The following is an 11,552-nucleotide window of genomic DNA, read 5'->3' on the forward strand; positions in this document are numbered from 1 at the left end:
TTAGCTTTATTATGTGATGATGAATATAAAAGCATTTAAAACCATACTCATTAACATGAAGCACAAAGCAAATAATTCTTATAGAAATTGGAGTACATCAATGGAACTTTGTATTACAAATCATACCTCTTAAATCATAAATATAGGGGACCATTTTGAGTCTCTATAACCTGCAAAACAATAAAGGAAGAGCAAGATGGATGCTAACCACCTAAATATATAGGCCTCATATGCTATCATTAATCAGCACCAAAATGACATTTTGGTCTAAGTGTGGATCCTAACCTAATGAGCTGATTAGTGAACAAGTTGGGTGCATCCATGTGCCTCAAGTATAGTTAGTTAATTGGACCATCCCATTATGGTCTTGATTAAATAATAGGCACTATACCATGCATATGAATATACAATTATCTTTGTATGCTAATAAAGACACTGCGTGAACTATACTTAATTATGTTAGTCCAAATAAGAATTCTAGCATTCACCCACTTGGAATACTTAATTACATCAATATCAATAAGTGTTCACTCAACAATAATGTCTATACACAAGAATTTCAAGAAACACAAATGACTAAAAATTAGTAATCCATCATATTGCATCGATTGGATATAAATATAACATGTAACTAGATGCCGGAGATTTGTAAGGCATAGAGATAACTTCCAATGTGGATCCACTCGAAACACAACATTGAGACTAAGCTATTGTCTCGCATCATTATGTCACTTCCAGACAAACAAATGTGCACGCATAATGTCAAAGAGTGAACCACAATATGCATGTATTTAATAACAAATAACAATCCTTATCAATAACCATATCAATTATACATGAAACTCCCACTAATAAAATACATCTTAGGCACCTAATAATCAACATAGGATGCGTGTACTTAGTACACATTTAGGTAAGCCTTATTAGTGCAGTCATTGACATGTAATGTATAAGTGCATGTTATAATGCTAATATAGGACTCCACTACATTCTCATCACAAATGGAACATCATCAACATTAAAAGAGTAGCAAGACTCCTCATGTAATGCCCTAATAACCAAGACTGTTACACTGTGTATTTTAAAATAGTGCAAGACTTGCTAATCAAGTCGTTTGAACAGTAATGTGATCCTAAGCCAGCTAACAGGTTAGGGCTAAAAGATTTTGATCTTAAACAATTAGTTTTTCATTAAAATAACATTTGGTACATGGGATCCCAAAAATAGGGTTTAAGAGACAAATTTACAATTATAAAAAATATATACAACCAGTGGCCACTCTAATGGAAAAATACAAATTTTAGGCTCTGTCCTTGTATTTTCCCTCGGTCGTGGCGGGCGAGCGGCTGACAATGTACATCTCACCCCCAGAGCTCTCCAACTCATGGTTGGCCCAGCTTACCCTTGCCTTTACCTGCACCACGTAGCACCTGTGAGCCAAGGCCCAGCAAGAAAACCATAACAGAAAATACATAATAAGTAATTACAACCAATCAATCAAAAGACAATTATCCAGAAATTCAACAAGTCATACGTATCAAGCTAATAATAGTAAACATGTACGTTCAACAATATATCACAATCAATATACAATGCTCAGGGTCGGCGCCCGTAGGCCGAGCCCTCTGTTTACTCCACTGACTCTGGCTCGCTTGGGCTGAGTCCAGTGTTTATCTAGCTGACCCCAGATCATAGTGGCCGAGCTGCGTCCCGTGCACAAATTATCAGCCTCGGCTCTCTCAGGCCATTCATTCTTATATGCCAAATAAATCATTCAGCCATACAGTACACATGTTCAAGTATTGGGAATCTTAGTCCCGTTACAACCACTCAAGGGCGTAGTTTTCTTACCTTGAATTCCGAATGGAGATAATAGAACGGTCCCGAGCACGATCCTCAGTCCTGAGCCTCGATGATAAACCTAGTCATAGTGGCCAATGGGTAATCGTCAAATTCTAATCCAAATAAATAAATACTTAGGAGACAAAAACTAGCCTTCAGGACCTCAATTTCTACTAAACCAGGTAGTAGAAATCGTCCCGAGCGCTTAGGTTCGAACCTCCTAAGCCTCACCATTCCTAAAACCAACCTGAGGTAAAATCCCCTAGGTGGGCCGCGATTTGACCCTAAGGGTCGCGACTTGCCCCCAAGTCAGAGGCTAAACCCCCAAGCCTTAAGAGGAGGCGGGTCGTGACTTGCCCCCTAAGGTTGCGGCGTGCCCTGAAGGTAGAGAGCACACCCAGGCGTTCTGGGCACGCAGGCCACGGTGCCCATGAGCTGGGTCGCGGTGCGCCCCTTTGTGCCCATAATTTTTTGGGGTTTCCCCACCTATTTCCAGCCAAAACCACAAAGCTTCAAACCAATTATACTCCCCACTTTCAACCAACTCACAAGAGCGAGTCCAGGACTCTAATCATAAATTCTAAGATATTAGAACATAGAAACTCAACCCAAAACTACCAGCAATCTATCAACTAATTTATACTCAGAAACGCAGAATTATACACAAGTTCTAAGCTTCAAGTAACTCAACTCAATTAAGCAAATTAAGTTGGAATCTTACCTGAATTGATGATTTATACTCCTCAGAAACCCTTGATTATCTTTAGCTTAGCTTTTCCTCAGTTGAACCAACCCAAATCCAGCTTAATTCCCAGCTTGATCACCTCAATTTCCTTATGTTTTTCCTTCACCTTCAAGGTACAAGGAGAGGGAGAAAGAGAGAGAGGGTACGTGAGTGAGAGAGGTGAGGGAGAGCTAAGTGTTTCTACCAGCTTCTGGTTAATCCTAAGTGTTTTTGTTTGAGTATATCCTTTGCTTAACAAAAGACTATTTTGCCCTTCAAGCCTACTAATCTTCAAATTGTTCCTAGGGTAAAATGGTCATTTTGCTCCTGGTTCCCGCTAATTCCTCAAGTGTTCCTAATAATTACCAATTAATCTCGTCATGTCCAATTAATTACCAAATATTTATCCAATATCTATAAATCCCAAAATATTATCTAAATTCCCAAAAATACCCCTATGCTCCCCGAGCTGTGTATTAAACCCCGCTATGACTATTTTGCTAATCCGCTCACTAGGACCGTCTTGGGCCATATACTGCAAATATATCCACATAATAATGTGGTCTCAAAAATTTATCACATATAATCACATTTATTCCCTCAATGGGTCGAAATTTCAAATATGCCCTTATAAGCTAGGAAGGGCTCATATGCATATTTAATACTCACAAACGTGCATATCCCATATTCATATAATCATATTAATCATGCATGCCACAAAATCATGGATTCAACCATTCAAACATTCTTGTTCCAATTATGCGCTCCCGATGACGCTAATCAAGGCCCTAAGCTCTATTAGCAATTTCGGCTCATTACAACTATCCCCTCCTACTGAGAATTTCGTCCTCGAAATTTACCTAAATAACTTGGGATACTGATCTCGCATCGTTTACTCAAGCTCCTAGGTCGCTTCCTCGACCCTGCTATTCCTCCACTATACTTTGACTAGTGGAATCATCTTGTTTCGTAGAACCTTGTATTTCCTATCTAAGACCTGAACCGGTCACTCTTCATAAGACAAATCTGTCTACAATTCTAAGTCTTCATACTTCAAAACATGAGTCGAATGTGAGACGTACTTTCGAAGCATAGAAATGTGGAATGCGTCATGAACACCACATAATCACGGTTGCAGTGCCAACCTATAGGCCGCTAGCCCGATCCTCTCCAGGATCTCGAAAGGTCCTATGAATCTAGGGCTCAACTTGCCCTTTTCCCAAACCTTCTCACCCTCGCAACGGTGAGACTCGTTGAAACACGTGGTCCCCTACCTGGAACTCTACGTCCCTACGCTTAGGATCAGCTTAGCCCCAAATAGCTTCATTAGTCTTCTGAACCATCTCTGGCCCCAAATACTTCCTTTCATCCATCTCATCCCAATGAATGGGCGATCTACACCTCCTCCCATATAACATCTCATATGGAGCCACTCCAATCGTTGATTGATAAATGTTATTGTATGAAAACTCAATCAACAGGAGATACTTACTCCAAGACCCCTCAAAGTCTATCACACATGCCCTGAGCATGTCCTCCAAAACCTGAATCGTCCTCTCAGACTGTCCGAGGATGAAAGGCCGTACTGAATTTCTGCTGAGTTCCCATAGCCTTCTACAATCCACCCCAAAACTTGGAGGTAAATATAGGATCTCGATATGATACTATAGACTTGGGAACCCCATGGAGACGTACAATCTCCTTCACGTACAGCTCCACATACTGATCCACAGTATAGGTTGTCTTCACTGGCAGAAAGTGAGCTGACTTAGTGTATCTATCTACTATCACCCACACCGAGTCATGAAACCCCACTGTCCATGGTAAACCTCCCACAAAATCCATGGTAATATCCTCCCATTTCCACTCGGGAATATCCAAAGGCTGTAGCAACCCCGTTGGTCGCTGATGCTCAGCCTTTACCTGCTAACAGGTCAAACACTTGGCCATGTACTCCACCACATCCTTCTTCATCCCAGGGAACCAATATAACGTCCATAGATCCTGATACATCTTTGTGTTGCTTGGATAAAGTGATCCATCCCAGGGCACCACCAATAATATTATTCAACACTCTTTAAATCTCAACATGCAACAGTCAAGGGCCCTGCCCCAACAGTAACTCATGCATATGTCATCTCATTCCTCATGCTCCATAAAAATAAGCAGGCAAACAGGGCATTCAAACATATATTCAAACATGTCAATCATTCATACCAACCAACCCTGAGTCGAGCTTGTCACTGACAGCGAGCGTACATGTTCGGTCAATCTCCAGAACCAATAAACCTTGGCTCGCTCTGATACCAAGTTGTAACGCCCTACTTCCTTAGAGCCGTTACCAAGTGAGTTTTAAAGGAAAACTTTGTGCAATTAACTCGCTAACCGAGATTTTGAAACGAAAGTGTGACTAATTAAAAGTTAAGGCTGTAATCCTTGAAAATGCGTCGATTCATTAAAAACTTCCAGTATTAAACATTTGGGATCCCAAAATAAGGTTTGAAAACCATTTACATCTTGAAATAAGCTTACAGTTGATTAGTTATAAAAATCATAGATTATTACAGCCATTTCTCGTAAAAACCCCTAACCAAAGCAGTCGGGCAGGCCAAACATGTACGCGTCGCTTCACGCTCTCCGTACTCATGGTTGGTTGACTCAGTCTTTGCCCTTACCTGCAACACAGAGCACCCGTGAGCCGAAGCCCAGCAAGAAAACTCATGCAGAACATAACATAAGCAATTTATACAGTTTATCATATCAGATAATCCACAGATAAACAAGTCAGACTAAGATCCTTTATTTCCCAAGTTTTGGAAAGGATGTTGAAGATAAAGAGTACAAGATTGAAACCTAGAATCAATGGTGACCTTCAGATAGACTAGCAATCTGAAGAAGTGACTCAGATTTTGAAGAATTACACATCGAATGGGCAAGTGTTTGGGCCATTGAGATAAGTATGATCCCTTGATTAAATAGTCACAGTGGTGAATGCTGGTCAACAACTAGGGTGACTCTACATAAGATGTAGTAAGGTAGAGAGCGAGAGGGACTTGTTCTAAGTAATGAAATGAAAGACAAAGAATATTGTGGTTTGGTATTGGTTCGGGGAAACCAATGAAGTTATTAGGATTGTTAGGGCAGAAGTGTCAGCCTATCTGAAAAGACATAAGAGTCCGCAAATTTTGAAGTATGGGAACACGAAGTTCTAGGATGGGAGACTTTGTATTTCTCTGAATATTGTAGTCAAGGAAAGGATAAGATATTTTGGGAAAGAAAGAGGAGTATTAACTCCTAATTTTAATAAGACTTCTAAGATCTTACCAAGGACTAGGCTAGGGGCCTATAGATTAGCCTTACCCTAGTATGGGTGGTAGCTTTAGAATGTTACTGGTGCCAATGTCAAGGAAATAAATGTATGATATCACCCTTGATGAGGTGTGGAGAAGCAAGGATTTCAACGGGAGTTGTTGCGCAAGGAAAAGCTAATGAAATCATGATAAGGAGGTAAGGTCTTACGGAATAAGATAGTTACTCTGATGAGAGTGATACTGAAGGATAAAAGGTAAAAAACTGGACTCTGTGATTATAGCCAAATTCACAGGATTTGTATCCCAAAGTGTTTGAATAAATTTTGAGGACAAAATTTCAATAAGGAGGGGATAGTTGTAACGTCCAAAAAATGCTAATAGGGTTTAGAACCTTGATTAGTGTGCCAGGAGGGCATAATTGGATATATGTGCGATTAGTTTGATTAAATGCGTGCCTATGTGGTATGCATGATATATATGAAGATATGAATATATTTAGATGCATGTTTATGAGTATTAAATATGCATGTAGGCCATTCTTAATAATAAGGGCATACTTGTAATATTGGCCTGTTGAAGGCATAAATGTGATTATATGTGAGTAAATGATTGAGACCACATTATCATGTGGATATATTTGCAGTATATGGCTCGAGGCGATCCTGGTGAGCGAATTGGCGGAATACTCACAGCGGGGTTTAATACCCAGTTTGGGGCGAGCCTAGGGGTATTTTGGGAAGTTTAATATATATTTGGGGTTTATCGAGTAATGGGAAGTAATTCAAAATTAAATGGGCATGTCAGGATTAATTAGGAATTTATAGTACGGTTGGAGAATTAGTGGGAAATGGGAAACAAAAACTGTTTCTTCCTTGAGGGGCTTTGATGGGAGATTATTAAGCAGGGGTATAGTGGTCATTTGGCTAGAGGATAGGATTAATAACATAGAAACCTTTAGAAACCAGAACACTCTGTTTTCCTCACCACTCCCAACTGACCCTCTCTTCTTCTCTCTAAATTTGCTGGAACTTTGAGGAAGCTAAAGGGAATTGGTGGCTGAAAGCTTTGGGAAGTGAAGACTTGAGGCCTAGAAGTTGTTTAGTTGAAGCTAGGGGGAGTAGTTCACAACAAGGTGAGTTTTGGTTGCTGTTTCAATGGTGCTTTTTATTGGTTTTTATAGTTGTTCTTAGTTTTAAGGTTTAAGATTGTGAATTTGAATTTGGATGGAAGTTTTAGTGTGTTGAGCTGGGGTTTTGTTACTAGAATCATATTGGTGTTATGTGGGGGATTGAATTATAATTTTAGGATTTATTTTGGAAGTTTTGCTGGATTTTTGGCTAGGAAAAAACGCTGGAAAACCCAGGGTATTCTGGGTTCACAGAGGCGTGCTGCGACCCAGTTCATGCCCCAGATGCCCTGGGAGGTTTTGCTGAATTATAGGCGCGTTGTGACCCTAGGGGGCAAGTCATGGCATGCCTCTGCCCAGATGCTGAGGCGACGCCTTTGACTTGAGGCGCACTGCGACCCTCAGGGCCAAGTCACAGCCCACCTAGATAGTATTAGCTTAGGATTGTCTTAAGGCTCAGGGAGGCTCGGGGATCTAAACTTAAGCGTTTGGGACGATTTCTACTACCCGGTTTAGTAGAAATCGAGCTCCCGGAGGCTAGTATTTTAATCCAAAGCTTTTAAATGGTTTAGAGTCTTATGGTTATCCATTATCGCATTATGTGAGTAGGTTTTACCACAAGGGCTTAGGAATTAAGGATTGTGCTTGGGACTATCATATGCTTGCTGCTTGGGATCCGAGGTAAGAAAACTGCACCCATGTGGTTGTCATTATATATATTGAATATATGCATTCTGTGAGTTATATATATGTTATGTGGGATATGAAAGTGCGCCCTAAGGGTTCCGGGGCTGATGATAAGTGTACTAGACACAACTCAGCCTAAGTGAGCCGAGGTCAGCTAAATAATCAGGGGACTCAGCCAAAGCGAGCCGGGGTTAACTAAATAATCATACGACTCGGCCTAAGCAAGTCGGGGTTAGGTAAATAAACAGAGGGCTCGGCCTAAGGGCACCGACACCTAAGTATTCGTATTATAGTTTGAGTTATATGTGAAAGTATATGCTAATCGTTGCCTAGTTCGATACTTGTATTCTATTGATTAATTTAATGAATTGGTGTGACGTTTATTAATCGCTCTTGTGTTATATACGATTGTTGTTTTTAAGTTTTCTTGTTGGGCCTTGGCTCACAGGTGCTACATGGTGCAGGTAAGGGAGTTGATAGCTGGACAAGCCATGAGTTGGAGAGATTCAGGGGCGGTGTGTACATATGCAGCCTGCTCGACTACCACGATCGGGATCGCTTGGGAGGAACTAGGGTTAAACCCCGTTTTTTCTAATTAGGATGGCTAAATTGTATCTGTTTATCTTTTACAAGTCTATAAACTGATTTTTGGGATCCCGTGTACAAACTTAATATTTTAATGAAAAATAATCATTTTGTTGACCAAATGTTTTATTACATGACCTTGACTTAGTTTTTAATTACACATTGAAGTTCAAACGACTTGCTTAGCAGGTTAAGCACTATTTTAAACACATAGTGTAATAGTCTTGGTTATCTAGGGCGTTACAGCGTGTCAAGTTGTGGAGCACTTTGAAGAGTTAGGGTACCGTCATTCTCTATTGTATTATTCTTGAATTCTGTGAGAAATTCTCCAAAATTCTTAACCTCAAGATTACTTAATGATGTAGAAATTTGTCCCATTGTACTCTCCAAATTCTTGAGGGACGCTTCTGTACTCTGAAGAATAACTTGGGTCTGTAGAGTTGAAGCCACCAAGGTTTTTAGCGTATCAGAAATTGATTGTTCCTGATCTTGTGACATTCCTGTAGGAGTTCGTTGAGGAAAAGGCCCATTAGCCTACTTTGACATCTTTTGAAGTTGGAGATTGTGGACATTCATTGCATTGATGAGATCTCCAATTGATGGATCTGAATATTGTGGTACAAACTCATTATATTCTAATTGAGAGTAGTAATTTGGCTGAACATATAGATTTCCACCATAGAAAGTATTAGAATACTCCTCCCATTGTGAATTGTAATTGCTAGAATAGGAGTCATATATATTCATTTGAGGATCATAGAAGTGTTGATAGTACATTGCCATGTCTCAAACCAAGTTCAATGTAAGCCCTAAAAACATTAACCACAACTAATACACCAAGTTAGTAAAAAGAAAAAAATATGAATAACAAATTAGATAAAATAGTCCCGACAATGGCCCCAAAAATTTGATGGGCGTCTATGCCGTATCAAATTTAAATATTTATTCCTTATTACTCACTAAATTATTAGCAAAGTGGTAGTAAGGATCGAACCCACGAGGACTATTATTCAATTTATCATTCAAAATAAAAATAAGAATTAAATAAGGGATTTTGTTTCAAGATTTAATGACATAAAATAAATTAATAAACAAAGAACAATGGATAATATGATCTTAAAGAAAGAGTTAAGAATTATTCTCCACCTTCGACAATCAATTTATCAACAATGATGAATAATATTCCCTATTCCCAATTAAACTATTAACCCTGTAGATAACACTTAAGCAGTCAATTATCCAAGTTTCCCTAATATAATTAATAAAAGCTAAGCGCTCTCAATTAACCCTTTTTACCCAACAATAAAACCATTAAGCATGCGATCTATTTAACCTAGTAAAAGCATTACACTCTATGGAAACATGTTAATCTAGGCAACAAATTCATTAAGCATGCAATTCATTTAACCTAGGTTCTATTTTTCATCACAATCACAATACAGTCACAATATCCTAATTGTAATTTATCACTCTACTTAGAATCCTAAATTATTAGGTGAATAGAAATCCTAAGATGATAGTAGAACAATGCAAAACCCTAATTAGTGGCCATCTAAATAGGATTTTACAAGATTCAAAACATTCAAATAGAAAAATAGAAGCAATTTAATATAAGGGAATAGAAGGAATAAAATTCATCGATGCATTCAAGATCTCATGTCTAGGATTTTGAAATAACCCTCAACTATAAAGAAAACTACTCCATAATCACATTCATATTCATAAACATAACTATTCAATGAACATAAAAGAGTCTTGAGAAGAAAGAAAAACTAGATTGAAGAATGTTTATGATGATATCTTTTCTCCTCCTTTGCTGCTTTAGCCTCTAAAATTCGCAATCCAAAGATATTATAAAAGTTAACCCTAATCCCTTTTATAATCCTTTGAAAAATATATTTAAAACTCAAAAATTAAGAAAACATCGATCGCCGGCCGCGACCAATGTTTCTTGGTGGCTGCGGCCACTAGCAAGGAATCATAATTTTTATTCTATGACATTGTTGGCTTCAGCCACTACGTTCAGTCTCCCAGGCGCGGCCTGAAATAAGGCTAGTCGTGGCCATAGAAATTTTTCCATTTTTCGATTTTCTTCAGCTGCAGCCACTGATGGTATTGTAACCATAAATTCCTCGATATAACTGGGAATTGGGCGATTAAAAAAGATAAGGAAAGATAAGAAAATGATATAAAACTTATATTTCTAGGTAGATTTCCAAAAGAGTATTGGAAAATTATCAAAATCAAGTGTGAATTTTCAGACTTGTAATTCTGAGCTTAACCATTGCTTGTAAAACATCCCAAATTCATTCGTTTTCATCCAAATATCTTAAAAATTCTAAAAAAACAAAATAAAATTATTAAACATATATATAAAAAATAATCAAGTGTATAATTATTGAAGAATAATGAATTAAAAATAGACAAATTCGCTACTTATCATTACCTCATAGAATTAAAACTCTTAAGAGTAGTCATAAAACCAAATTCTTACTTAATATGAGGCTATTAAGAATGAATATAAATCACCAAATCATAATCTTTTGAGATTCATTTTTGTGTACTTGAAAAACACAAGCCGATGTGTCTTAATTCGCGGTACAACTGGTAGGCAATTAATGAAGATTATTTAGTCCTTAGAACGTTGTATAAGTTATAAGATGAGTAGCTGACGTGTCTTAATTCGCGGTACAATTGGCAGGAAATTAATGAAGATTATTTAGTCCTTAGAACGTTCACTCCAAAATCTACTCTACAATAATGGTGGTAACAATAAGGCCAACACGTGACAATGAGTCTGAGAGGCCAGCAAACCAACGAGAATTTTGAGTAGTCAGTTCTGTTGGAGAGGGTACCTATATGCCTAAGCGTCTTGGAAAACAACCCCAAGTCCAAGATGGTGTGTAACGCCCTGGATAGCCAAGACCGTTACACTATGTGTTTATAAAGGTGCAAGACTTGCTAATCAAGTCATTTAGTTAGAAACGTGTTACTGAAACTATAATTGAACTAGGGTTACAAGATTTTGGTTACAAAAGTTATATTTCTTATAATTTAACATCTTGTACATGGGATCCCAAAAGAAAGAGTTTAAAAGATAGTTTACAAAAAAAATTCTAGATTATAAACATGTACTGGCCACTCTAAGGCAAAACAGACATTTAGGCTTCTCTCGTCCTGTGTCACTCCTCGGCCGTGGCAGCCGATCAGCTGACCATGTACATTCATCCCCCGAAGCTCTCCAACTCAGGACTGGTCCACTTTGCTCATGCCTTTA

This window comes from Humulus lupulus, chromosome 3, assembly GCF_963169125.1.
Source record: "Humulus lupulus chromosome 3, drHumLupu1.1, whole genome shotgun sequence".
NCBI classification, from domain to species: domain Eukaryota; kingdom Viridiplantae; phylum Streptophyta; class Magnoliopsida; order Rosales; family Cannabaceae; genus Humulus; species Humulus lupulus.